The following is a 27,933-nucleotide window of genomic DNA, read 5'->3' on the forward strand; positions in this document are numbered from 1 at the left end:
TTTCTTTCAACTCTCTCTCTAAAACTCATTTATCTTCTCTCTCTGTACAAACCACCGCCAACTATACAAAACTCTTGATCTACCATACTTAGAGTCAAATTCTCATCTTGGTTCTTTGGGCAAAAATTTAGAGTGTCGAGCGCGTCGTTTTGAACTGGAGTGAAAGTTTATTGAACAACCTTGAAATTTCAAAATTCATACTTCTCCCTCTCCATGTTTGAGGTAAGGATTTTCTTAACTTTGTGTAAATATTTTAGCAAGATTATGTGGTATTTTGATGGTTATGATTGTTTGAGAAATTAGGGTTTTGTTCTTATTATTATTGCCCAAATTGGGGGTTTACTTGATATTTTTGTAAATTTTCTCCAATTGTTCTTCAAAACATAACTTATAGTGTATGAATTTAAAGATTTTGTTCTTAAATTTAGAAAATCCCAAATTTTCCAAAAACCTAGAAAATTTGTGGATTGTGAATTGAGAAATTATGAAAATTCTTCAAGATGTTGATATATCTTGAAAATATGGGAAATTTATGAAATTCTTGAAAAATTATGAATGTTTGGAAGGTATTGAGAAATGATGAGATTATTGGAAACCATGTTTTATTTTGAAGGTATTGAAAATTGTGAATTATGCTCTAAATATTGTCTTTTTGGAATATTTTGATAGAGAATTGTTTTAGCAATCGATGTAGGATTGCATTAACTTATTGTAGAATTGACATGAAAAATAGGAAAATTGAAACATTTGGAAAAGCATGCATAGCATTGACATACTAATGATTTCATGTTTTTACTTCTCATCGCATTTGAGAAATGCATTGTGATTGGTTGTTGAGAACTTTAGAAAAAATATTAAGAAATGGGGCAAATACCATGGTAAATCTAGTTAGGGTGTGTATTTTGAGAATTAATATGGCTTAAGGTCTATGGTGAAAGTCCTAAAACTCGCGCGGAGTAGGTTCCAATTTCCTTTCTATTAATAGCTAGTAAAATGGGGTATTGGGTAGTTCTTTAAGAGATTACTAGCAGACATGTACCTAGGGATTTCCAGTGTTATATTTATCGCCCAATGTTTTGATTAAACGAAAGTTGTTGAATCGTTTACGATTTTGGAAAGTGCATGGCATGATCTCTTGCAAACAAAACATATATTTTGAGCATGACACATTATTGCATGTCATGATCATGATAATGTTAAAACTCATGTACGTTGTTAAGATTATCTCTGTTAGGCTATATGCTCATCCCTATGTAGAAAACCATATTTAGGTGTTTGCGATATGCCTCCGCCGAGATGAAGGCCAAGGAGGCTTTTGGGAGCTAAGGCTCATATTTTGTGTATTTTGTGAAGCATAGGGCTTAACTTGTATTGGGTTGAAACCCTTATTTTATTTGTAATAGGTCAAGTCCCTAGAAAACATGTAAGCCTTTAGAGCATTTATTTTTGGATATTGTTTAGTTAAATGTTTCTCCTATTACATGCTACAGATTCATGCTTGTTGGGCTATGAATATATTAGTGCATCTAACCACCTCCTGTGAATCTCAAACATTTGAAATGGGATATATATATATAATGAAATGAAAGAGATTGATATATGTTATGAATGCTGGCTCATGTCGAGATTTTGATTTTTTGCATGTATAATTGTATTAATTAATGGGAATGAATAATGAATGTAGTTTTGATTTGATAAATCGGCTCTTGAGAAATTGATTGCGTTATACCACCATAGTCTCCTTCCATTTTCCACAAGAGAGAGAGAGAGAGAGAAAGAGAGAGAGAGAGAGACTAGATCTAGATTTTCAATTGGAAGAAGTCAATCTAGTAATGATGAAAGAGATCTCAATGGGGAAAGTGCGATGGAGTTGTAGCAGTGATGGATTTGGTGGTGGTAACGAGAAAAAAAGGTTGAGTGTAGCAGAGGGGATTAGGGGAGGGTAGATGTAGGGAGGTCGTATCTTAGAAGGGTGTGATATAGGGATGGCCAATAACTAGAAAGGGTGTGGGAGAGCTTGTTGAGGCAGTACTGACAATGAAGGTGCTAGGGTTAGTGCAGGAACTGGCGAAAGGGGTTGGAGGTGGGCAGTTAAGAGTGGAGGAGGCGTGGGGGTAACATGGGAGAATGAGGGAGGGATAGACAATGAGGAGGGTAGAGGAGGAAAGGTAATCGACAATAGGGAAGAGGAAGGAAGAGAAAATGGAAGAATGGAGGAACAAGTGAAGAGAAAATAAAAATAAATCGAAGTCAAAAGTGTAAAATTGTCAATGATTTTGTAATTTTATAATAATTCTCACCACTAAAGTAATTAAGAAAAAGGTAGCCAATATTTTGTAATTAATTATCTGTGGTACTCTCTTTGTAACAACCCTCATTTCAACCTAGTCATACTTGCATACATTTATGTATGATCTTGTTTTGATATGTGCATTTGCAAATTTTGTCTTGTTTTGCTCGAATGTTGCTTGCATGCTTTGTTCTTGCCAGGTGTGTTACCGAGGTTATCTTGAGCCTAGGCACTTTCGAAACCATTTCCACTTAGAACTATCTTGGGACCCCATCGGTTGACCTCATCTCTACCCTGGCATATTGGCCGAGATGTCACTATCTAGGCCGAGGTGCGCGTTGCCTAGGCCGAGATATGCATCATCTAGGCCGAGATGTTAATATCTAGGCGTTCTAGGTCCTTGATCCTTGCACTAGCGATTTTGTTCCTGGAATGGTATGACCTAGACCGAGGTGTGGCACATCTAGGCCAAGGTATGGCACAGCTTAGTCAAGTGTTGTCCTTCCAAGCCAATGTCCTTGCCACTTGCTTGCCGGAGCCTTGTTATTTGCCGATGTCGTTACTTACCAGGGTGCTCTTGCTGTTTAGCTTGTTGAATACGCTTTGTCTTGGTCTTGTCTAATCAGTCAATCACCTTTTTTAGTAGAGCCAACCAGCTGGTGCCACGTGTCCCAGCAGAGGGATTAAGTCAGTGACTGTCGAGAGAAACATATCATTTTGTATCAAATCTTGTGTTTGAGAGTGGGAGAAACTCTAGGAAGAAGGAGGAGAAGTTTGAGTATGAGAGTGAGCTTCCGAGCTTGATCGTTGGAGCTTGAACCGTTAGATTCGAGTTTTGAGGTTAGAATCCTAGCCTACTCTTGTTGTTCTTATTGATTATCTAGCTGCATTGCACGATCAAACATGTTCTGCACGACATACAATGAGTTAGAGTTGGTTTTAGAAAGAGAATGATTTTCATGTGTTCTTGAAGAAAAGCCTCGTTTGATCCGAAAGTTTACATTAAAGCTCATGTTTTTGTGCTTGTTTTGATAAGATCTTTGAGCATGGGTGCCCAGGTCCATGTTTTTGAATTCATAGCATGAAATCTCAGCTTTCGTAATAGCAAGTTTTGATCTTTGCATTCATCTTCCTCATGTTCATGTCCTTCATGTTCTTCATACTTATGTTCTTCATGTTTATCAAGAGGGAAACCCAGATTTTCCCGACTTCGCTTTTGAATGTGGTCGTCGGGGCCACACCTCAGCAAGGAGGTGTGGGACCTTGGCCTAGACCTGGTAGTTGCCCAGCCTGTTTTCCAGAAATAAGGAATGGTGTTTTGATTTGATTTGAATTGTTTTTTTTTTTTTTTGAAGAATGTCGAGGTCATTTGCATGCATGCTAGACTTGCTTTGAGTAATGCATTCAATAGACTTTGCCATGTGTTTGTAGGACTGGGACTTGCCTTGACCCCGACGTTTGACGAACTAGGTGAGTGGTATTTTTAATAAAGCTATGTTATATGTTTTGATAAAGACTTTGCTTTGCTTTTTTTTGAAAGTATTTGTTAAGCATGAATAGTTGTCCCTATTTTGTATATCAAGCATCATCTTGTTTTGATGACCTTCTCGGAAAGTCCCTTGTGCTGGAGGACTCTAAACTTTCGCAGCACATCTCGTTTTGAAAGTCCCTTGTGCTGGAGGACTCTAAACTTTCACAGCACATCTCGTTTCGAAAGTCCCTTGTGCTGGAGGACTCTAAACTTTCGCAGCACATCTCGTTTCGAAAGTCCCTTGTGCTGGAGGATTCTAAACTTTTGCAGCACATCTTGTCTTGAAAGTCCCTTGTGCTAGAGGACTCTAAACTTTTGTAGCACCCTTGTTTGAGATATCTCCCTTGCTTTGTCTTGTTTTGGCCACTGACGGTTTACCACGTGGATATGCTTGTCGGAATGTTATCATTTGTAATATGCTGATGTTAGTAAGCGTCCCTTGAAGCTTTGAAAATTTGTTAGATAGACGAGGTCCATCCCTTGTTATATAAAGTTTTGACTTGTATTGTTTTTGAAAGGACTTCGGCTAATATTCATGCAAACCCTTTATTACTTATATCATTCACTGAGTATCCAAGCTCACCCTCTCTCTCTCTCTATATATATATATATATATATATAGGTGATGAGCAAGAAGGCGGTGACACCTAGATGTGATTCTGGAGCTTATTTTGGATTTTTGATTATGTCGGCTTGACTTGTATTTACGTCGGCAGTCTTGAAAATTATGCTTCTCGACTTGTAATATTTGTATTTCGTACACGTCGGCTTGAGAAGCCTTTTGATTAAGATGTGTGTTTTGTATGTATGATATGTCGGCACGAGGATGTCGGCAATCTGGCAGACTATGTTCCTTGACCTGTAATTCGTGTATTTTGTTTGTGTCGGCTTGTGAAGCCCTTTGTTAAAATATAAGATGTAAATTGTACTTTGCTTCATTTGTAATTAAGTTGTAAGCGATACGCAGATGGTTGCTATTTCATTTGACTTATGCACATCTCTTATGGACTAACCTGTTTTGTATGAATCGCTTCCGTACTTGTTAGCCCCATATATTTTTACTCTGATTGTGTGTGAATCTTGAAAGTTCGCCTTCGGTAATCCCGGATTACTGGCCATCACGGCACCAAACTACTAGGGGCGGTTTGGGGTCGTGACAGAATGGTATCAGAGCACAAGTTCCTTAGTATACGTTATTCACACACTTTGAGTCCTAAAGTGCATAGGATTTCCCCTTAGAAGGATGTTAGGATTGCATCATATTGCTCGCTATGTGGACAAGGTGTGTATCATCTTGGCATGCTTAATTGTTACTGCCTGCGTGTTTATTTGCTTATTTTGTTTTAAAGTCGCACTTCGCAGACTCATAGCATCATGAGGAGAGGTAGACCTCCAGTTGGCCGAGATCAGTCCGAGGACAAATTAGACAGACTGGAGAGGTTAGTTGAAGGTTTGGCCCACGAGTTAAGGCAGACCAGACAACAGTACGCTAGTGCTACTTCGACTCAGGCCGAGCAGACAAACAGCCGAAATACAGTTCCGCCTCCACCTCCACCTCCTCCAGTACCACAAGTGCCCCCACAGCCAGCTTTATATGGGGACGGCACGATAGCTTTGATCAGGGAGTTCAAGAAAATGAAGCCACCAAGATTCCAAGGGGGTATAGAGCCGATGAAAGCCGAAGCGTGGGTTTTGGAAATGGAGAAGCTGTTCGAGATTTTTCCCAACACCGACACCCAGAAGGTGACATTAGCAGCTTTTACACTAGATGACGACGCCCGCCGATGGTGGATGATGGTTCGAGAAAGCAATCCAGACTTGACCTGGACCCGATTTTTGGAATTGTTTTACACCAAGCATTTCCCTTTAAGTGTTCGAAATTGCAAGGCTACCAAGTTTCAGACTTTGACGCAAGGCAGTAGAACAGTAGCTGAATATGACCGTGCCTTTACTGAGTTGGCGAGGTACGCACCCCACATGGTCAATGATGAATATATGAAGGCTAGAAAGTTCAAAAGTGGGCTCCGTGGACCGATACAAGACCGGGTTAACATGCTCAACATGCCGACTTACGCCGGAGTACTGGACAAAGCCATTCTGGCCAAAGCTAACTTGAACAGATACTAGAGTTCGGGAGAGAGCCAGAGGAAGTGGCCGAGTTATGACAATCGTCGAGCACAGTTTGATACCAAGAAGAAAGCGAATGTTGGCAGTTCAAGCAACCCAAGACAGGAAAGTGGAACTAAGCCGACCTGTTCCAGTTGTGGGAAGCCACATTTCGGGGCCTGTCGTCGGGCGTCTGGGGCTTGTTACGAATGTGGTGAAATAGGTCATTTTGTGAGGGACTGTCCAAAGACAAGGGCTGATGAAGGTAAGAAAGATGAGAATACCTCGGGTTCCGTACAAAAGGGTAACGTTGGGAAAGGACAGATGAGGCAAGGCAGAGTTTTTGCACTGGTACCAGGAGACACTCAGAATGCAGAGACAGTGGTGTCAGGTATACTTTCGATTTGCTCTCAAAATGCATATGTATTGATTGATTCGGGTTCTACGCATTCATTCATTTCTGCTAAGTTTGCCGAGAAAATTAATAGGAAACTAGAACCTCTTGATTATGTATTATCCGTATCTACTCCATCTAGGAGATCTATGAATGTTGCATCCATCTATCGAGCATGTGTTGTTGTGATTGGGAAGGTTGAAATGTTTGCTGATTTAATGCCATTGGACATAACTCATTTTGATGTCATATTGGGGATAGATTGGTTAGTGGCAAATCACGCATCCATAAATTGTGTTTCTAAGAGTGTCACATTAAGATCCCCAGATCTAGCCGAGGTCACGTTTCACGGTAAGGGAGTAGTGTCCCCACCTTACTTGATTTCGTCCATGAAAGCCTATAGGTTGATCCAAAAAGGGTGTCACGGTTATCTGTGTAGCATATTAAGTAATTTGAATGGAAGTGTTGAGTTAGCCGACGTCCCAGTGGCCAATGAATTCCCCGACGTCTTTCCAAATGATCTGCCTGGTCACTTAGTTGATAGAGAGGTAGAGTTTACTGTTGACATCATATCGGGAACCCAGCCCATCTCTAAAACACCCTATAGGATGGCCCCCGCCGAGCTTAAGGAATTGAAACTTCAACTGCAAGAGTTGCTAGATAAGGGTTTTATTAGGCCGAGCACTTCACCCTGGGGAGCACCCGTCTTGTTTGTTAAGAAGAAGGATGGTACACTTCGTCTTTGTATTGATTACTGGGAACTGAATAAGGTTACCATCAAGAATAAGTACCCGTTGCCGAGGATAGACGATTTGTTTGACTAGTTGTAAGGAGCACGAGTCTTTTCCAAAATTGACCTTAGGTCGGGTTATCATCAGCTTAAGGTTAAAGCCGAGGATGTTGAAAAGACCGCTTTTCGGACGAGGTATGGCCACTATGAGTTTCTAGTAATGCCTTTTGGAGTGACCAATGCCCCTGCAGCATTTATGGATTTGATGAACAGAGTCTTTAAGCCACATCTAGATGAGTTTGTGGTTGTCTTCATCGATGATATATTGATCTACTCCAAGAGTAAAGCCGAACACGAGGAGCATTTGAGACTTACCTTACAGACTTTGAGGGATTGGAAATTGTATGCTAAATTTAGCAAGTGTGAGTTTTGGCTTTCCACTATTTCATTTTTGGGTCATGTAATTGATGAAGGGGGTATTTCGGTCGATCCTAGTAAAATTGAAGCCGTCGTGAATTGGCCGAGGCCAGTTAATGTGTCCGAGGTTCGTAGCTTTCTGGGATTGGCTGGTTATTACAAAAAGTTCGTAAAGGATTTCTCAAGAATTGCAATTCCGTTAACACAACTGACTAAGAAGGGAGTGGCTTACGAATGGACTAAGGATAGAGAAGCAGCCTTCCAGGAGTTGAAGACGAGGTTAGTCGCAGCACCAATTCTTGTAATACCATCAGGTAATGAAGAGTTTCATGTTTACCATGATGCCTCGCATAAGGGTCTGGGTTGTGTATTAATGCAAAAAGGTAGGGTTATAGCATATGCATCTTGTCGGTTGAAGCCACATAAAAAGAACTATCCCACCCATGATTTAGAATTAGCAGCCGTGGTATTTGCTTTGAAGATTTGGCACCACTACTTGTATGGAGCTTCTTGTCAGGTTTTACGGATCATAAGAGCTTAAAGTACTTGTTCACTCAGAAGGAATTGAATATGAGGCAGAGAAGATGGCTTGAGTTGTTGAAAGACTACGATATGCAGATTCAATATCATCCAGGTAAAGCTAACATCGTAGCTGACGCTTTGAGCAGAAAGATGGTTGGAAAATTGGCATGTCTAACCACGATCTCAGTGGAGCCGACTATTGTTGAGGAAGTAAAGACAAGACAAATGGAAGATGAATTCTTCAAGAAGGTAGCCGATGAGATTATCACAAAGCCGAGATCAGGGTACACCATAGAAAATCAAGTGCTCAAGTTTGAAGGAAGATTGTGTGTGGCCAACATCCCAGAGTTGAAAAGAAAAATTTTACAGGAAGCTCATGGTTCCAAGTTTGCTGTTCACCCCGAGAACACCAAGATGTATCAGGATGTGAAGCAGATGTTTTGGTGGCCGAACATGAAATGAGAGATAGCCGAGTTCGTGTCGCAGTGTCTGTATTGTCAACAAGTGAAAGCAGAACATCAAAGGCCAGTAGGACTTCTTCAACCTTTACCGATTCCTGAGTGGAAATGGGAGCACATCTCTATGGACTTTGTGGTTGGTTTGCAGAAGACACAAAAGGGTATAGATTCGATTTGGGTTATTGTGGATAGACTAACTAAGTCAGCACACTTCTTGCCTGTTCAGACCACCTTCAACGCCGATAAACTTGCTTTATTGTATGTGAATGAGATTGTTAGGCTTCATGGAGTGCCGATGTCAATTGTGTCAGACCGAGATCTGAAGTTGGTTTCCAGATTTTGGCAGAGCCTACAAAGAGCTTTCGGAGCCGAGTTGAGGTTTAGCACAGCTTTCCATCCCCAGACTGATGGGCAAATAGAGAGGACGATTTAGACACTTGAAGATATGCTTAGACTATGTGTATTGGACCTCCAAGGAAATTGGGGAGTACATTTGCCTTTGGTGGAATTTACCTACAACAATAGTTATCAAGCTAGCATTGGCATGGCGCCTTATGAAGCACTGTATGGAAGAAAGTGTAGGTCGCCGATATGTTGGACCGAGGTAGGAGACAAAGCTCTACTAGGTCCCGAGTTAATTTAAGTAATAACCAAGAATATTAAGCTCGTTCAGCAAAGAATCAAAACCGCACAGAGTCGACAGAAGAGTTATGCCGACCAGAGAAGAAGAGAGTCGGAATTTGAAGTCGGGGACCACGTGTTCCTAAAGATTTCGCCGATGAAAGGAGTTACAAGATTCGGGAAGAAGGGTAAGTTAGCACCCCGTTACATCGGGCCTTTTGAAATTCTTGAGAAGGTTAACCTCGTTGCCTAGAGACTTTCCTTGCCGCCAGGATTGAACCAAGTCCATAATGTATTTCATGTTTCGATGTTGAGGAAGTATATTCGAGATCCGCTACATGTGATCGACTATTTCAGAATTGTAATTAATGAAGATTTAGGCTACGAAGAGAAGCCGATACGGATTGTCGATAGGCAGGTGAAACAGTTGAGAAGTAAGTCGATACCAATGGTGAAAGTTGAATGGAAGGAGCATTATGGTGAGGATGCTACATGGGAAATGGAAGAGGAAATGAAAGTCCGGCATACAGAATTATTTTTGGAACAAGGTAACTCAAGTTTGGGGACCAAACTTCTTTAAGGGGGGTAGGATGTAACAACCCTCATTTCAACCTAGTCATACTTGCATACATTTACGTATGATCTTGTTTTGATATGTGCATTTGCAAATTTTGTCTTGTTTTGCTCGAATGTTGCTTGCATGCTTTGTTCTTGCCTGGTGTGTTACCGAGGTTATCTTGAGCCTAGGCACCTTCGAAACCTTTTCCACTTAGAACTATCTTGGGACCCCATCGGTTGACCTCATCTCTACCCTGGCATATTGGCCGAGATGTCACTATCTAGGCCGAGGTGCGCGTCGCCTAGGCCGAGATATGCATCATCTAGGCCGAGATGTTAATATCTAGGTGTTCTAGGTCTTTGATCCTTGCACTAGCGATTTTGTTCCTGGAATGGTATGACCTAGACCGAGGTGTGGCACATCTAGGCCAAGGTGTGGCACAACTTGGTCAAGTGTTGTCCTTCCAAGCCGATGTCCTTGCCACTTGCTTGCCGGAGCCTTGTTGTTAGCCGATGTCGTTACTTGCCGGGGTGCTCTTGCTGTTTAGCTTGTTGAATACGCTTTGTCTTGGTATTGTCTAATCAGTCAGTCACCTTTTTTAGTAGAGCCAACCAGCCGGTGCCACGTGTCCCAACAGAGGGATTAAGTCAGTGACTGTCGGGGGAAACATATCATTTTGTATCAAATCTTGTGTTTGAGAGTGGGAGAAACTCTAGGAAGAAGGAGGAGAAGTTTGAGTAAGAGAGTGAGCTTCCGAGCTTGATCGTTGGAGCTTGAACCGTTAGATTCGAGTTTTGAGGTTAGAATCCTAACCTACTCTTGTTGTTCTTATTGATCATCAAGCTGCATTGCATGATCAAACCTATTCTGCACGGCATACAATGAGTTAGAGTTGGTTTTAGAAAGAGAAAATGATTTTCATGTGTTCTTGAAGAAAAGCCTCGTTTGATCCGAAAGTTTGCATTAAAGCTCATGTTTTTGTGTTTGTTTTGATAAGATCTTTGAGCATGGGTGCCCAGGTCCATGTTTTTTAATTCATAGCATGAAATCTCAGCTTTCGTAATAGCAAGTTTTGATCTTTGCATTCATCTTCCTCATGTTCATGTCCTTCATGTTCTTCATACTTATGTTCTTCATGTTTATCAAGAGGGAAACCCAGATTTTCCCGATTTCACTTTTGAATGTGGCCGTCGGGGCCACACCTCGGCAAGGAGGTGTGGGACCTCGACCTAGACCTGGTAGTTGCCCAGCCTGTTTTCCAGAAATAAGGAACGGTGTTTTGATTTGATTTGACTTGTTTTTTTTTTTTTTTGAAGAATGCCGAGGTCATTTGCATGCATGCTAGACTTGCTTTGAGTAATGCATTCAATAGACTTTGCTATGTGTTTGTAGGACTGGGACTTGCCTTGACCCCGACGTTTGACGAACTAGGTGAGTGGTATTTTTAATAAAGCTATGTTATATGTTTTGATAAAGACTTTGCTTTGCTTTGTTTTGAAAGTATTTGTTAAGCATGAATAGTTGTCCCTATTTTGTATATCAAGCATTATCTTGTTTTGATGACCTTCTCGGAAAGTCCCTTGTGCTAGAGGACTCTAAACTTTCACAGCACATCTCATTTTGAAAGTCCCTTGTGCTGGAGGACTATAAACTTTCGCAGCACATCTCGTTTCGAAAGTCCCTTGTGCTGGAGGACTCCAAACTTTCGCAGCACATCTCGTTTTGAAAGTCCCTTGTGCTGGAGGACTCTAAACTTTCGTAGCACATCTTGTCTTGAAAGTCCCTTGTGCTAGAGGACTCTAAACTTTTGTAGCACCCTTGTTTGAGATATCTCCCTTACTTTGTCTTGTTTTGGCCACTGACGGTTTACTGCGTGGATATGTTTGTCGGAATGTTATCATTTGTAATATGCTGATGCTAGTAAGCGTCCCTTGAAGCTTTGAAGATTTGTTAGATGGACGAGGTCCATCCCTTGTTATATAGAGTTTTGACTTGTATTGTTTTTTAAAGGACTTCGGCTAATATTCATGCAAACCCTTTATTACTTATATCATTCACTGAGTATCCAAGCTCACCCTCTCTCTCTCTATATATATATATATGTAGGTGATGAGCAAGAAGGCGGTGACGCCTAGATGTGATTCTGGAGCTTATTTTGGATTTTTGATTATGTCGGCTTGACTTGTATTTACGTCGGCAATCTTGAAAATTATGCTTCTCGACTTGTAATATTTGTATTTCGTACACGTCGGCTTGAGAAGCCTTTTGATTAAGATGTGTGTTTTGTATGTATGATATGTCGGCACGAGGATGTCGGCAATCTGGCAGACTATGTTCCTTGACCTGTAATTCGTGTATTTTGTTTGTGTCGGCTTGTGAAGCCCTTTGTTAAAATATAAGATGTAAATTGTACTTTGCTTCATTTGTAATTAAGTTGTAACCCATACGCAGATGGTTGCTATTTCATTTGACTTATCACTACAAGAATTAACACTTTTGGCAACAAAAAAATTGGTCGCTAAAAGTCAATTTTTGGTCGGCAAAAGTTATTCGCGACCAAATTTTTTGGTCGCTACTTTGGTCGCCAATTGAGGGTCGGCAAAAGTAATTCGCGACCAAAATTTTCGTTGGTCGGCAAAAGTTGGATTTGCCGACTAAATTTTTGGTCGCTAAATATTTAATTACCGCGACTAATTCATTTTGTCGCTAAAACACTTTGGTCGCGAAAAGTCGCCTTTTGCCGACCAAATTTCTTAGTCGCCAATTGACACATTTCGCGACCAAAAAGTTTGGTCGCCAATTGTGACATTTCGCGACCAAATTTTTTGGTCGCCAATTGTGACATTCTGCGACCAAAATTGGCTTGGTCGCCAATTGTTACTTTTCGCGACCAAAACTGTTGATCGGCAAAAGTGAGTTTCCACGACCAACAAAATTTTTGGTCGGCAATAGATGTATTTTTTGCGACCAAAACTCTTGGTCGGCAATTGTCATTTTAATCTGAACTAGAGAAAATGGGGCAAAAAACAGAAACGAAGCATATCCTCTTACTCAAACTAGGTTCAACCAATCCCATGTAGATTTCAAAAGCGTTACTTGTAACTGTGTTTCCAAGCATATCCTCTTACTTAAGCATACACTTAATACTGACTGGGAAAGTCGACATCATACATGTTAACAGTTCATTTTCATCAGTTTCTACCTACTCACCTGATCCCTTCTAGGTCTTTGTAACAAGTTTCTAGTTCAACCGATCAATATGGACAGAAACATAGCCAACATGTTTTAGTTTAAGAAAATGTTTGAGCCCTTAGATAATTAACCACTAAGGAAGAACATACAGGCCAAATAAGAGTATTATACCTTCAAAGATAGCAGAAGAGTAATTGTTTCCAAGCTGTGCTGGCCCCGATCAACATAGTCTCCTAAGAAGAGATAATCGATATATCTGATAGTCATACATGAAATTAGCATCATGATAAAAGGGTGGGAAAAAAATTGCTAGTAATTGCATAATCTCACCAAATATCAAACATAAAACAGAGTATCAGAGTAAAACCCACCTAATATCAAACACAAAACAGAGTATCAGAGTAAAATCCAGCTAAATACTGTTCATGAGGAGTTCAAAATCAAACATAATAATCTTCTTAACACTGCAACTTGATCAGACAAGTAACCCAAATAGATATTTGTACTGTGATAGTAGAGTCAAATAAACCCTAAAAGGGATAAACATAAAGTTCAGAGGCGAAGAATGGGAAGTCAATAAAGTTGAAGAGTAGTGTGATACATCAATGTAAAGGAATTCTCGGGTAGAAAACGATTTCTGAGATTTTTAAGATCGAAAATAAAACCCTAAATCCTGAAGTTACCAAAACCCTAGATCTGTAAATAACCTTTCTGTGAATGTTACCAGATATAAATGGATGAATTTCAAGATAAATGAGTAAAAGTAATTTATGGTCAACTTTACATAAATAATGTCAAAAGGCCAACATAGCCATCAATTCCAATAAAAAGGAACCCAATTCATAACTCACTTTGTCCTTGTCCACTTTTGATAAGCTCAGCTCCTCTTGAAAGGATTTATTCAACTTCAGCTCCTCTAGGAATGGAAAAGAGATCAGGTGAGAAATTTAAGATGACAAAATGTGATATTACAATTGGACATTGAAAGAGTAGGGAAGAACCTTGTAATTTTAGCTGAATATTTGCTAACTTGTCACGTTCTTTCTCAAGTTCTAAGCCCAAGTTATTTATTTCCGACTCATGAGCTACCTGAATCGCTGCCAGAGACATGTTTTTCTCTTCTAACAAATATGCAAGCTCCTAGAAAGCATTCATATATGTGTTGTCAACTTCAATCATTACGGACAAAGAACAAAAATGAAACACACTAACTAATCGACTTCAAGAGAGGAAACATGAAAAAAAGAAAAAAAGAAAAAAACAGAAGTTGCATCATAAACACAGTGAAGTGATAACTTCTCAGGGAATGTGCTAATCCCAAAATTAAATTTTAATAAAAAATATTTAATCCATACAAAGGTTCCTAAAACTAAGAAATTTTAGCAAGCTAGCCAAAAATCAATTTGGAAATTGTAACATCAGGATCCAATCTAAGACACAAAATAGGTGATACATATTCATTAACTATATCTCACTCAAACTATGATATATAATTGTCAGAACAAAACAGAACAAAAGGTACCATTACCTTTTCATTGCCCTGAATACCAGATTGTTTTGATTCTATCTTAGTGTGAAATGTGAATGATTTCAGGCTGCATAGTTTGTGCAATCCCATTGCTTAGTCCATCCTGTGTTATAGACAATTCCATTGTGTGTTTGATCACCAATAGAATGAAATTTTACAAGAGCTTTATGCTGCCAATTGGGCAACTGATCACTACTCCCTTGGACAAATTCCAGATAAGATCAGCCAATGATGCCCAATTCAAAGATGAATATTTATATTAGTGAAATTTTTATGATAAGGCTCTCCTAAAAACTTTAAATGTTTATTAATTTGGTGTCTGAAACTTAGAATGTGGCATTAGAACAACATAAACGTACTGCAGTCATCTAATTACCATTGCTGTGTAGACTTTATTCTGGATGTATAATTAGTTGTTTCTCTTACATGGGTTGCTACTGCAGGGAGTAAGTGTTGGTACCATCAAAACGAAGGCCAATGTCTGCTGTGTTCAGTTTCCTGTTGATTCTAGTCGTTACCTTGCATTTGGTTCAGCAGATCATAGAATTTATTACTATGATCTCCGTAACACAAAAATGCCACTGTGTACAATGATTGGACACAACAAAACTGTGAGCTACGTGAAGTTCATAGATTCAACAAATCTTGTTTCTGCATCGACAGACAACACACTGAAGCTTTGGGATTTGTCAATGGCCTCATCCCGGGTTCTTGACAGTCCTCTTCACTCATCCACCGGCCACACAAATGTGAAGGTATATATCTATAAATACATACATGTATGTGCACATATATAAATTATCATGGCATGGGTTGAGAGTGCTGCTATATTTTGTTCTGTTCTTATTATCATTGCCTGAACAATTAATGTGCTTATATAAGCGATTTGAAGCAATCAAGCTTATTAGTACAAAATTACTAGCAATAAGTGGTAAGCATTTTTTTTTCTTCTCTTTTTTGAAGTAATGGGAAGGGCTTCCAATAGTTGTTGGCTCTCTCAATTTGTTGGAATTTTTTTTCCTTTCTAGTTCTTCACATGCAACTTGAGGTATTTTATATATGTTGTACTTTTTATTCATAGAATTAATGTATCAATTTCTTGAGAGGTTGCACATGGGATTGGTGTATTTTGGTATTTTGTTCATACCATTTGTTGATTCTTTAATTTCTTAACTTATCTTGCACCATGGATGTGCACACAAATATCCGAGGAGAAAAAAAGGAAGAACAGCACATTTCAATAATTCTAAGATGGAAGTTAGAATTTCATAGTAACCATAATTGGCTCTTGTATATTTTTTCTGACAACTTTCCTGGTTTTCACAGACTTGGTCCAGTAAAGAAGAAAAAGGTGATTAGTGAATTTGGATGAAGATGCCACACACAGTCACATCTGTAGTGAAGATGGACAACTTACGTATCCAGTATTCCTTAGGACAAGAAATTTTTTAACCACTACACATTGACATTTGTGTAAAATTTATGACCTAAATTATTTGTCTTAGTTTTGAATAGAGTGTAATCTTTATTTATCAAAAAAATTATGAGCTAAATCTTATCTATCAGAAAAATTCGTGTGGTATATCTCAGAGTTGGAAACAGGAAAGGTAAGGAAATGCCACATTCTAAGTTTCAGACACATTAGAACAACATACCAATAACAGAACCCTAACAGAAACCTAAATTCCACATGAAAAACTTCAAAATCAAAAATCCAAGTGCTCTGTAGTCAAAGTCCCTAGTTTATTTCTATTGAATTGGATCGGATAGGATAATCAATAACCAGAATTTTTTAAAAATAAAATAAAATAAAATAGAACTTGCCATCTTCATTGACCCTAAAGTAAAGATATGCCTGCATTGTATAGATAAACATCCAAACATCAATAATTGCAAAGCATCCCTCAAAGTATCAGGAAAACCCCAAGATCCAACAAAGAAAAATCTGAAGTAACCCTAATCAATAATAGTAATTCGCAGACAAAGATTTAAGAATTATAATTCGAAAATAAAACCCCAAATCCTGAAGTTACCAAAACCCTAGATCTGTAAATTACCTTTCTCAAATTCAACAAGCAATCAAGGGCCACATTAAAAAATCTAAAACAGCATATATATCCATTACACAAAAACACTAAAAACCCTAAATCAATACACCCAACCCAAGATTTCAAAACCAAGAACGGCCATTAAAATTACAAAAAAAAAAAAAATCACAAATCTGTATATACCTGCTTGTACTTATTTTGCCTCTTCCCATCCGCAGTCTCGATCACAAACTCCGTCGAAAATATATTCGTAAGCTTTGCTCCGTACCCGTTCCTACCACCGGTCGTCTTCTTCGTCAAGTCGTCGTAATTACTACTCGTCAGGAGGTGCCCGAAGATCATCTCGGGCACATAAACCCCTTCCTCCTGATGAATCTCCACTGGAACACCATCCCCATTGTTGTAAACACTAATACAGTTCTGTTCCACATCGATCGTCACCTTGACGGATATAAGTTGAAAAAAAATACCCAGATGAATCAGAAACGGCGAAGACGGACGGCGGCGCAGACGGACGGCAAGGTCGATTGGCGGAACTGAGCTTTGATCGAATTCGTCTGAGGTGTGTGAAAGAGGCGCGTATTTAGGATTTATGTGTTTGAATTAGTAAATTATCCCCTACCAATTTTTTTGGTCGGCTGATGTCTGTATGGGAATTTTGATATCAAAACGACGTCGTTTTGGTATCAGCGACCAATATAATTTCGTCGCTGAAAGATCATTCAGCACCCGCCCAGATTTTATTCTCCCGCCCAGATTTTTGGCGACAAAAATTGTAATTTGGTCGCCAAAAATTACTTATTTGCAACAAAAAAAATTTGGTCGGTAATAGAAAAAAATTTTAGCTACGAAATTTTAATTTGGTCGGCAAATATTATTTTTTTGCGACCAAAATTTTTTTGGTCGGCAAAAGTGGTCGGCAAATGTGTAAATTCTTGTAGTGTATGCACAGCTCTTATGGACTAACCTGTTTTGTATGAATCGCTTCCGTACTTGTTAGCCCCATATATTTTTACTTTGATTGTGTGTGAATCTTGAAAGTTGGCCTTCGGTAACCCTGGATTACTGGCCATCACGGCACCAAACTACTAGGGGCGGTTTGGGGTCGTGACACTCTTTCATTTATTTTTTTTATTTTCTCTAAGCATCTTTGTGATACTTGAGGTTAAGAGAAGTATCTTGAGAACTTAAAATCTACATGTTGGTGCAAATTTGGTAAATGTGATGAAAGAAGATAAAACAGAAAATATTCAACCCTATCAATTTGGTCAATTCTGGTGTGCACCTGGTTATTCGCGAATTTGCCTCTAGGATACAATGAAGCCCAATTTAAAGACTGACTGTGTTATGCATGCACAAAATTAGATCCTGAATACCTTTTGATTTTCTAATCCACCAAGTTAAAAAAAAATAACAACATGAATTCTATAGAGAAAATCCATGGAAGTTCGGTCTTACAAATGGAAACCCTTTTTGCGTTTATATAGGCGTGGGTTTGTGTCTATTGAATCCAAAAGTCATATCCTTTGGATCCAAAAGTCCTATCTTTTGGTTTAAATCTAATGCTTACACCCCTTGATTTAAACTCAAAAGTCACACCTCTTTATAATTCATATAATAAAAAAATATATAAATATATATTTTGAAAATATTCTAACAATAAGTTTAATTAAACTGTATGGTTTCTAAGATCGAAAATTTTTCCCCAACAGATGGTTCGAAGGCCAAATCTAAAACATAGCAGTTGATGCCTTCAGGGTAAAGGAAAAAAAGATGACTGGAAATTGAGAAGGCTCTTTGTGGGATCTCTGGAAAGGTTTCTAGCACACCTGATAGTTCACCCTCTCGTCTTGCTCTCGCAAAAAATCCGCTACTATATCAAAATGCCAAATAAAGACTGTATCATTAGACCTAGAGTCACCACCTAATTTTTTTGGAAAAATTACAAAACTCGGACTCCAATTAATATAGGCCACTGCCTGTTGCAATCGAAAAATTTGGTTTGAGGGTTTAGGTATAAGAAAGGAAAGTCATGAATTGACCACCCTCTACTCACTTGATCAAAGATCGGCCTATACTAATTCTTGATATGAGAATCATTTCCAAGATATGTTCATACCCCAATTATTAATGTTATCTTTATTATGTGAAGTAAACAAGTATAGAGTAAATCACCTATTTTGGAAAGCTTCTACTCTCTCAAAATTGAAAATAGTTTTATTATGAGGATTTTTCTAAAAAATGACTAAAAACCCCTCACGAGAGATAAAGGCATTTTCAATTTAGGCAAAATGCCCTCCAAACAATGAGCGAACATCGAGACCTATTAAGTAAGCACATAGTCTCATGGTAGCATGCTGGACAAAATAGGAAAGAATACAAAAGCAAGATGTAAATAAAAGGGAAGAAACTCGCCTAGTACTCCTCAACATCAAGCAAGTGTGAAAGGGACTAGAGAGATAGAAAATATGCATAATCTTAGATGCAAAAGTCTAAAAATGCATTAACTCATAAAATGAATCCTATGAGCCCGATTGCCACTAAAATTTCATGTGAATTATCTCAAGCATGGAAATCATCTCAATACATATAATCGACATAACGATATAGCAACAATAATAAAACGTGATATAACGGGCTTAAAAAGTACGAACTAAGCTATGATCATGAAAGATAGACACGAGATAAAGAAAATGAATGAAAATGGTGAAGAAATATATAATGACTATGATCTACCCCTTTACACATGAAAATAAGCCAAGATCTCACCTAAGAAGGGAGAAAAAGGTTCAACGTCATAAAACATGGAGTCGAGGCAAGTAGATCTCAACCATTATCAAAGAGCACAATAACAATACAAGAAATAAAGGGAAAACAAGTAAACGAGAGGGAAGAGATTGGAATCTACCTCCAACATATGAAAATAAACATGAGTGGTTTTGTTGAGATAGATGTTAGGATCAAACACACCCAGAAAATTAACTCACACACACATAGAACACAATATTTACGTGGTTCGGCCCAATGCCTACGTCCACGGAGTAGAAAAGAGAATTTCACTAAAACAGAGCAAAATACAAATACAGAGGAGGAGATAAAAATTCTCACTCAACTCACAGCTCTCTCTCTCTCTCTCTATTTTCTGATATCCTTCATTCTCTCCCTCCCATATCTATTTATACACAAAGAGAATGAGAGAGAGATACTAACCCACCAAACATTTCTACCCTCTTTAATGGTTAATGGTGAGTGTCAACAATGCCAACAATGTGAAGGGAAGGGAGAAACTTGCAGATATGCCCAGCATAGACTTTCACTTCCAGTGGAGGTCTTCCTACGCCATCTTCTACATGCATGCATGTGGGTTGGAGCAACAATTCTCCCTCTTCATACCTATATGCATGACTGACTTCTCACTTGAAGTCCATCCCTGCAATGTCTTTGTAGATTTCGGGTTTGTCTTTCGAGGCCACTTTTGTAAGCATGTCAGCTAGATTCTTATCTGTATGGATTTTGATCAGTTCCAATAACTGCTTTTCCATCACTTTACATATCCAATGATACCGAACATCAATGTGCTTTTGTGCGAGAATCGTACATCGAATTCTTGCACAGGTCTATGGCACTCTGGTTATCACAATGTACCGTGAACTTTTCTTGCTTTAATCCCAACTTTGGAGAAACCGTTTCAACCACAACATCTCTTTCCCAGCTTCCGCTACGGCAATATACTCTGCCTCAGTTGTGGATAAAGCAACACACTTCTATAACTTGGATTGCCAAGACACGGCTCCCCCTACAAAAGTGAACAGAAATCCTAATATAGATCTTCTACCATCAAGATCTCCCGCCATATCTGAATCCGTATAGCCTTCCAAGACTGGTTTATCATCTCTAAAGCATAAACACATTTTTGTTATACCCTTAAGGTACCTCAGAATCCACTTGACTGCTTCTCAATGCTTTTTCCTTGGATTGGAAATGAATCTACTCACAACTCTAACAGCATGAGCAATATCTGGTCTGGTGGACACCATTGCATACATTAAACTTCCTACGGCAGATGAGTAGGGAATAGCTTCCATCTCTTCTCTTTCTTTTGTAAAGGAGGGACAAGAACACTTACTCAACTTGAAATGATTAGCCAGTAGAGTACTGACTGGCTTGGCATCTTTCATGTTGAACTTTTCAATCACCCGTTCAAGGTACTTCTCTTGTGACAGCCACAAATTCTTGGCTTTCCTGTCACGCATAATTTTCATGCCCAAAATTTGTTGTGCAGGGCCTAGGTCCTTCATGTCAAAGGACTGTGATAACTCCTTCTTCAGTGATCTAATTGTTGTGGCATCCTGCCCAATGATCAGCATGTCATCAACATAGAGCAAGAGCATGATGAAGTTTTCACCGGGAAATTTCCTGACATAAACACACTGGTATGCAGCAGTTCTCTTGTACTCATGACCCACCATGAATGAGTCAAACTTCTTGTACCACTGTCTCGGCACTTGTTTGAGGCCGTAGAGACTCTTCTTCAATATGTAGACTAAGTTTTCTTTCCCTTTAACTTCAAAACCTTCTAGCTACTCCATGTAAATTTCTTCCTTTAGATCACCATGGAGAAATGCCATCTTCACATCCATCTGTTCAAGTTTCAAATTCAAATTGGCCGTTAGTCCCAAAACTACTCGAATGGATGTCATTTTTACAACTGACGAGAAGATTTCATCAAAATCAATACATTTCTTCTGCCCAAAACCTTTGATAACCAATCGAGCCTTATACTTGACTAGTTTTCTGCTGCCATCTTTCTTTAACTTGAACACCCATTTGTTCTGCAATGCTTTTCGACCCTAGGGAAGTTTCACCAAATCATAAGTCTGATTTTCTGCAAGGACTGCATCTCTTCTTGCATAGCTTGCAGCCAACTACTCTTCTTCTTATGATTTTGAGCTTCTTGAAAACTTTCTGGCTCCCTCTCATCAGTAAGCAAAATATACTCAGAAGTAGGATATTTTGACGACGGCTTAGACTCTCTTGTTGATCTTCATAACTATGGACTAACAGTCCCTGGTGGAGGGGGTTGTGGCTCCCCCTGCTCAATATCCTCTGCTTCTAGATCTTTTTCTTCTGGAAGTCCATCCTACAACTCTACATCATTGGCTGCATGCAGCGGTAGCTCTTCTTCATCAGTGGCATGCTGTGATGGTGCAGGATTAGGAATAATTTCTGAAACATCATCAACTTTGGGTTTGGTTGGTTGCCCAAAGTCTTCTAAGGTCTGGCCTTTTTGAAATATCACATCTTAGCTTCGAATGACCTCTTTGTTTTTTGGATCCCACAATCTGTATCCAAATTCTTCATCTCCATAGCCAATAAAGTTGCATGGAGTAGCTTTATCATCCAGCTTCTGTCTGTGCTCCTTGGATACATGTGCAAATGCTTTACACCCAAACACTCTTAAGTGAGAGTAAGAAATCTTCCTTCCAGACCATACTTCTTCTGGAATCTGAAAATTCAGTGGAACTGATGGCGATCTGTTGATCAAATAGCAAGCAACACGAACAGCTTCTCCCCAAAATGGCTTTGGCAACTTTGCTATTTTGAGCATACATCTGACCTTCTCCACAATGGTCCGGTTCATTCTTTCGGCTACACATTGTGTTGTGGGTTCCAGGAACAGTCTTCTTATGCCGAATGCCGCGAGTAGCACAATAGGCTTCAAACTCCTTTGACGTGTACTCGCCTCCATTGTCTGTTCGGAGACACTTCAGCTTTTTTCCGGTCTCCCTTTCCACCATGGAATGTCTGAAAATGCTGGAACACCTCAGTTTTGGTCTTTAGGACATAAACCCATACCTTCCGTGATGCATCATCAATAAACGTCTAGAAGTATTTTCTGCCACCCAAAGATTCCACTTCTATGGGATTGCAAACATCAGAGTATACTCTGCTTAACAACTCTGATTGTCTTCTAGATGATGAGTGAAAAGCGACTCTATGATGCTTTCCAAACAAGCAGTTGTCATAAGGATTCAATTTCGCATCTTTGGCAAAGGGAATAAGCAACTTCTTTGCCAGAATCTGCAACCCTTTTTCACTCACATGACCCAGCCTTTTGTGCCACAAATTTGGTGACGTATCATCTTCTGCTGCGTTAAGGCTATCTGAATTCAACTCCACATGAGTCTTGTACAGCGTGCCAATTGTCTGTCCTCTGGCTACCACTAGAGATCCCTTTTTCAACTTCCATATGCCTTTGCTGAAGTAGTTCTCATAGCCTTGTCGATCTAAGGCTATCCCTGAGATAAGATTTAGGCGTAAATCGGGAACATGCTTGTCATCTTTTAGCACCATCGTGCACCCAACTTTGGTTTGGATGCGAACATCACCGATTTCCACAATCTTCGAAAAATTGGAGTTACCCATCTTCACTGTACCAAAATCTCCAGCCTGGTACGTACTGAAAAACTCGTTCCGGGATGTAGTGTGGTAGGAAGCTGCTGTATCTACTACTCACTCGGTGTCATTGTCGGACATATGGAGGCAATCTTCTTCTTCAACAGAGAATAATGAAATATCCTCTGAGACAGTAACAGCAATGTTCCCATCTTCAGTCTTTGGCTGTCTATTGCCTTGTTTTTGTTCTCCCTTCAAGGCATAGCACTTGAACCTTGGACGACTCGTACCTTCTCTGGACTTCCTTCTGTCTTAAGATCTTTCTCTGCTGCGTCCTCTGTTTTTGCTTCTTCCCCTACCTCTGCTTCTGCTTCTGTTTCTGCTTCTGCCTTTATTTTCTGTGATGAGGGCATGGACTGATCTCCACCCATGTCGTTCTTTCTTGCCTCTTCACTAAATAAAGCATCAGTGACCATGTTCATGGTCAGTCTTCCTTCAGGTGCAGAGTTGCTGAGGGACACCACCAATGTCTCCCAACTGTCTAGTAAAGAGCTGAGCAGCAATATGGCCTGCATCTCATCATCCAACTCCATTTTGACAGTTACCAATTGGTTCACCAGATTTTGAAACTCACTGGTGTGTTCAGCAACAGAGATACTGCCATTCAGTTTCAAATTCACAAGTCTTCTCATCAAAAGGGCTTTGTTCCGAGCAGTCTTTGACTGGTACATGCCTTCTAACTTTGTCCAGAGAGCATAGACATCAGTCTTTTGGGCGACATGGTGGAAGACACTGTGATCGATCCATTGTTTGATCTGGCCAATGGTTTTTTGATTCTTCCGCTTCCAGTCTTCATCATTTTTCGTTGCTGGTTTGACTCCATGAAGCTCAATGGGGTCAAACAAATCACGGCAATACAAGACATCTTCCATTCTAGCCTTCCAAATGGCATAGTTAGAAGCATTCAACTTGATCATCTATCCCAAAGTCGATGTTGATTCCTTCATCATATAGAAAGTGATCTCTATCTGAAAAATAAGTTTCGCAGTGGAGTCTGGACTAGTCATATTAGCCGAAAAAGCACTTCGGATTGCCAAAATAAAGACTGTAAATTTTTCAAAATCTGATTTGTAAAATCTGACTGTACGGATGTGTCTGGAATATTCCAAATAGTTGGAAAGCACTATTGGATCACCCAAATCAGACCTTAAATGGCTCAGATCAAGCCAAAACAAGTTGAACGGTTCAGATCGGTGAAATCTAGTGCGGCTGAGAAGCACCGGATAATTTCTCCAGTCCGGCTAGCATCAGCGGCTCAGTGGCTGACGGCAGGGCTTGGTCAGCGGCTTTGGTCAACGCGGCTTGGTCAGCGGCTCAGCTCGTCAATGGCTCCAATTAGCGGCTCTGGTGACGTCAGGTCATCTGGTGCGCACGCGTGGGATCACGCGTCTTCTTCCTCTGGCAACACATGCGGTGCATGGACGCACGTGAGAACAGCGTCAGTGGCACGTGCAGAGTCGTCAAAGCTCCGTTTTTTACGTGGTTTTCACGGTTGTGCTCGTCTCGTCGAAAGCTTCAAGTTGATGTGATCAAAAGTGGATTTCGACCACTTTGATTTTTGGGCAATTTTTGAAAAAACGCTCTATTTTTTCCTAAACGCACAAAACCGGCTTTGATACCACTTTGTTAGGATCAAACACACCCAGAAAATTATCTCACACACACATAGAACACAATATTTACGTGGTTCGGCCCAATGTCTACGTCCACGAAGCAGAAAAGAGAATTTCACTAAAACAAAGCAAAATACAAATACAGAGGAGGAGATAAAAATTCTCACTCAACTCACAGCTCTCTCTCTATCTCTCTCTCTCTATTTTCTAATATCCTTCATCCTCTCCCTCCCATCTCTATTTATACACAAAGAGAGGGAGAGAGAGATACCAACCCACTAAACATTTCTACCCTCTTTAATGGTTAATGGTGAGTGTCAGCAATGCCAACAACGTGAAGGGAAGGGAGAAGCTTGTAGATATGCCTAGCTTAGACTTTCACTTCCAGTGGAGGTCTTCCTACGCCATCTTCTACATGCATGCATGGGGGTTGGAGCAACAATAGATTCCATCATTTCACCAAGAGCAAAACTAAGAACAAGGAACGAATGCTACTCTACTTCAAGGAAAGCTAAAAGAAGAAAGTGAGAGATAGATAATGAGGTGAATCTATTCCAAAAGAACATGGAAATAAGCATTTGGCAAAGCAAAGGCCTCAATACATGAAAGGAAACATCAGAGAAATAGATTCAACCCATAATTTGAGAAAACTTAAGCTAATAAGCAAGATAATAGAAGTTAGATAGTAGAAAATGGACTAAATCTACTCTCTCTACACATGAAAATGAGCATGAAATACCCAAGTCCATAGAATGATGGTTTTGAGAGAGTAGATTCAACTATCTTCCAAGAAAACTAAGCTACTAATCAAGAAAATGAAAGCTAAAGGAAAGAGAATGGAAAAAGCCTCAGAATCTACTAATGGAAATGATCATGAGATGCTCAAATCCACGTAATGATAGGTTGAAAAAGTAGACTCAACCATTTTCAAATGGAAAGCACATGTTTGGCTTCCAAAAAATGCAAGAAAGTGGTAAGAAAGTAAAGACAATGGAGCTAAAACCAATGTAAATAGGATTTGGCTAGAATCCTAACTATACAAGCCCAAGATACAACTAAAAGGAAAATAAATGCAACAATATAAAGTGTTTGATTACTGAGAAAAGGAAAGAATGTTCTAAGAAAATGAATATAATGCAACTCAAGCAATATATGGGGAAATTGGCCAGAATCCCCAATCTATTCAAGTCTAACAAGCTATATACTCCAAAGATCACAAGAAATAAAGAGTGTTTGGGAGAAGAGAAAAGAATAGAAAAAAGAAAGAAAATGCTCAAAGATAGAGATTTACTTCTTCGCTAAAGCTCCAAGCAAGTGGGAATCAAGTCCAAACAATAGATGAGTCTTTTCAAGCTTCCCTCAAGTCTCCAATGATGCTAAAAATTGTCCAAGTTTAGCTGTGGATGAAAAGAGATGGGAGTTGAGTATCTATTTTGACATAAATTGAGTTTTGTGTGTGTGTGTGTGAGAGAGAGAGAGAGAGAGGGAGAGGAATAACCCTTTTTCTGACATAAATGTGTGTATATATAAGCCAAGGAGGCCTTTGGAATATGCCATTTCGCATGGATATCCAGAGTATATGCGAATGGAATCTTCCAAGATGGTTGAGAGACCATCTTCTAGAAACTATTCTATGCTGCATGACTTTTGCTGCCACATATAATTCCTATATGGGTGCAAAGAACAAAAAAGCTATGGCTAGCACAAAAACCTGTGACTCAGCTATTTCGAGAGTATTCTCTATCCTTTCATTCATTTCAGCTTTGTTCTCACTTGTTTTCTAGAAGAAACATGTTTTTAATTTTTTGAAAAGAGTGAAGTCTTGAAAACAATTTCGAAAATAATTTTTAAAGGTTTGAAAACATTTTGGCTAAAACAGGTTCAGGGTTGGGGAGTCTTTCTCCATCCAAAAGTTGTTCCAAGTGGATCAAAAACATTCATCTTTTTTTCATCATCGAGAAGCTTTGGAAGGCACCCATCTTAAGGCCGATCAAAAATGGAGTGTCTATACTCTTAAAATCAAATTAGCATTATTGTTTATGGTGGTCCACAGTGGTTACAGTCAAGCCAGAGGATGATAAAAGAATAAGTGATGACTCGTGGGGTAGGGAGGTTGAGTTAGTATTAAGTGAGTTATGGACATGTAGCGGTACAAGAATGACAAAGTTTTTTTAATGAACACGTGGTGGCTCAAGAATATCGGGATACAAAATTGGTACAGAGTGTTGGGCAGAGGATCTGAAGTCACTAATTTAACCCTAGTAAAAGATAGACAGGATAGAGCAATTGATTCTATTCTTTCAATGTCATTGGAAATCTAAGTAAAAAAAGGAAAATCAAATCCTAGGGTAATTACTTGCTAATCACGCCAAAATAAAATAAATTACCAAAAATGAAAATATTTGAGTTAGGCTCAAATTGGGATACTGTAATGAAAAAGAACATACTAGACAAACTTAGGCAAAATTGGATTCATCTAGATCAAGTCAAAGATAAATAAAATATTTTCTAAAATGACAAAATCACAAAATTGATGGCCTAAATGTTGGAATTCACTCAAAATCCATCATAGGCCATGACAAAGTGATGGGTTTTGATCGTTATGATATTTTTGATGTCTCGACTAAATTTCATGTCATTTAGAGCACGTGATGTCTTGCGTTTACTGGTCTTTTTGCCATTGCCTTACTTGCCCATAAGTTTCAGAAATTCTATGACCAAATACCATGCATCAGTTTTGAATTTGTCAAAATTGTAAGTAGATTAAAGGAGTTGCTCTCCGCCCCCCCCCCAAATTCACTATTTTGGATTTGATGAAAAACTTTCATTAATATTGCTAATTTGTATAAATTTAACTTTTATGATTACAAACTTCATATTGAATTCTTGAGTTATTCAAGCCCTAAAATTGGATTATTTAATTTATATTATACAATTGATTTTCGTAAAGGTCTTGTGTTTATTCGCTTAAAAAAATCAGGGCTCATCTATTTGTGTTTTTGATTCCTATATGAGAGTAATGCTTTTTATCCTATTACATTATAAAAACATTTTATTGCATTTGGTGTTATGTTTTTTTCATTGCATTTGGAGCTCTGTTTTTGATGTTTTTTATTCATGTTGTTGACCCAGGTAAAAATAAATAAATTGCACTCCGTTATTTTTGCCCACCGTAAGACAAAACGGTGTCGTTTCTATAGGTGCACAACAGCTATAGTACGTGGACTCTTCCAATCCATTAGATCAACTCCTCTTCACATGTCTTCATCTTATGCAAAGTGTAGGGCACTGAGGGATCAATTGCTGGAGAGGATCTATTTAGGAAGCATGGATATGGACACAACGATATGATAAAATTAAAAAAAAAAAAAAGAATACGGGTATGGTTAGGATATATTTGTAAAAAAAAATATTTTTTAAATTAGTAGTAGCAAGTTACACATAAGCTAAAGAATGTTGAGGAATTAC

General features: G+C 39.0%; 1 protein-coding gene across 2 annotated transcripts in view; it reads right to left on the minus strand.

The window, feature by feature from the left end:
- LOC114318584 (putative disease resistance protein At5g63020) overlaps positions 1-27,933 on the minus strand; it is a 46,337-nt gene that overhangs the window by 14,412 nt on the left and 3,992 nt on the right. The window contains exons 2-5 of one of the 2 annotated variants that reach the window (XR_014339924.1): positions 25,757-25,862; positions 13,822-13,960; positions 13,672-13,736; positions 12,992-13,076 (exon numbers count right to left, since the gene is read on the minus strand). The gene's annotated coding sequence lies outside the window, so the exon portion shown is untranslated. The remainder of the gene's footprint in view (positions 1-12,991; positions 13,077-13,671; positions 13,737-13,821; positions 13,961-25,756; positions 25,863-27,933) is intronic. The other variant, XM_082887014.1, reaches the window with a different exon arrangement.

This window comes from Camellia sinensis, chromosome 9 (genome assembly GCF_055761805.1).
Source record: "Camellia sinensis isolate YWXY chromosome 9, ASM5576180v1, whole genome shotgun sequence".
Classification (NCBI taxonomy): domain Eukaryota; kingdom Viridiplantae; phylum Streptophyta; class Magnoliopsida; order Ericales; family Theaceae; genus Camellia; species Camellia sinensis.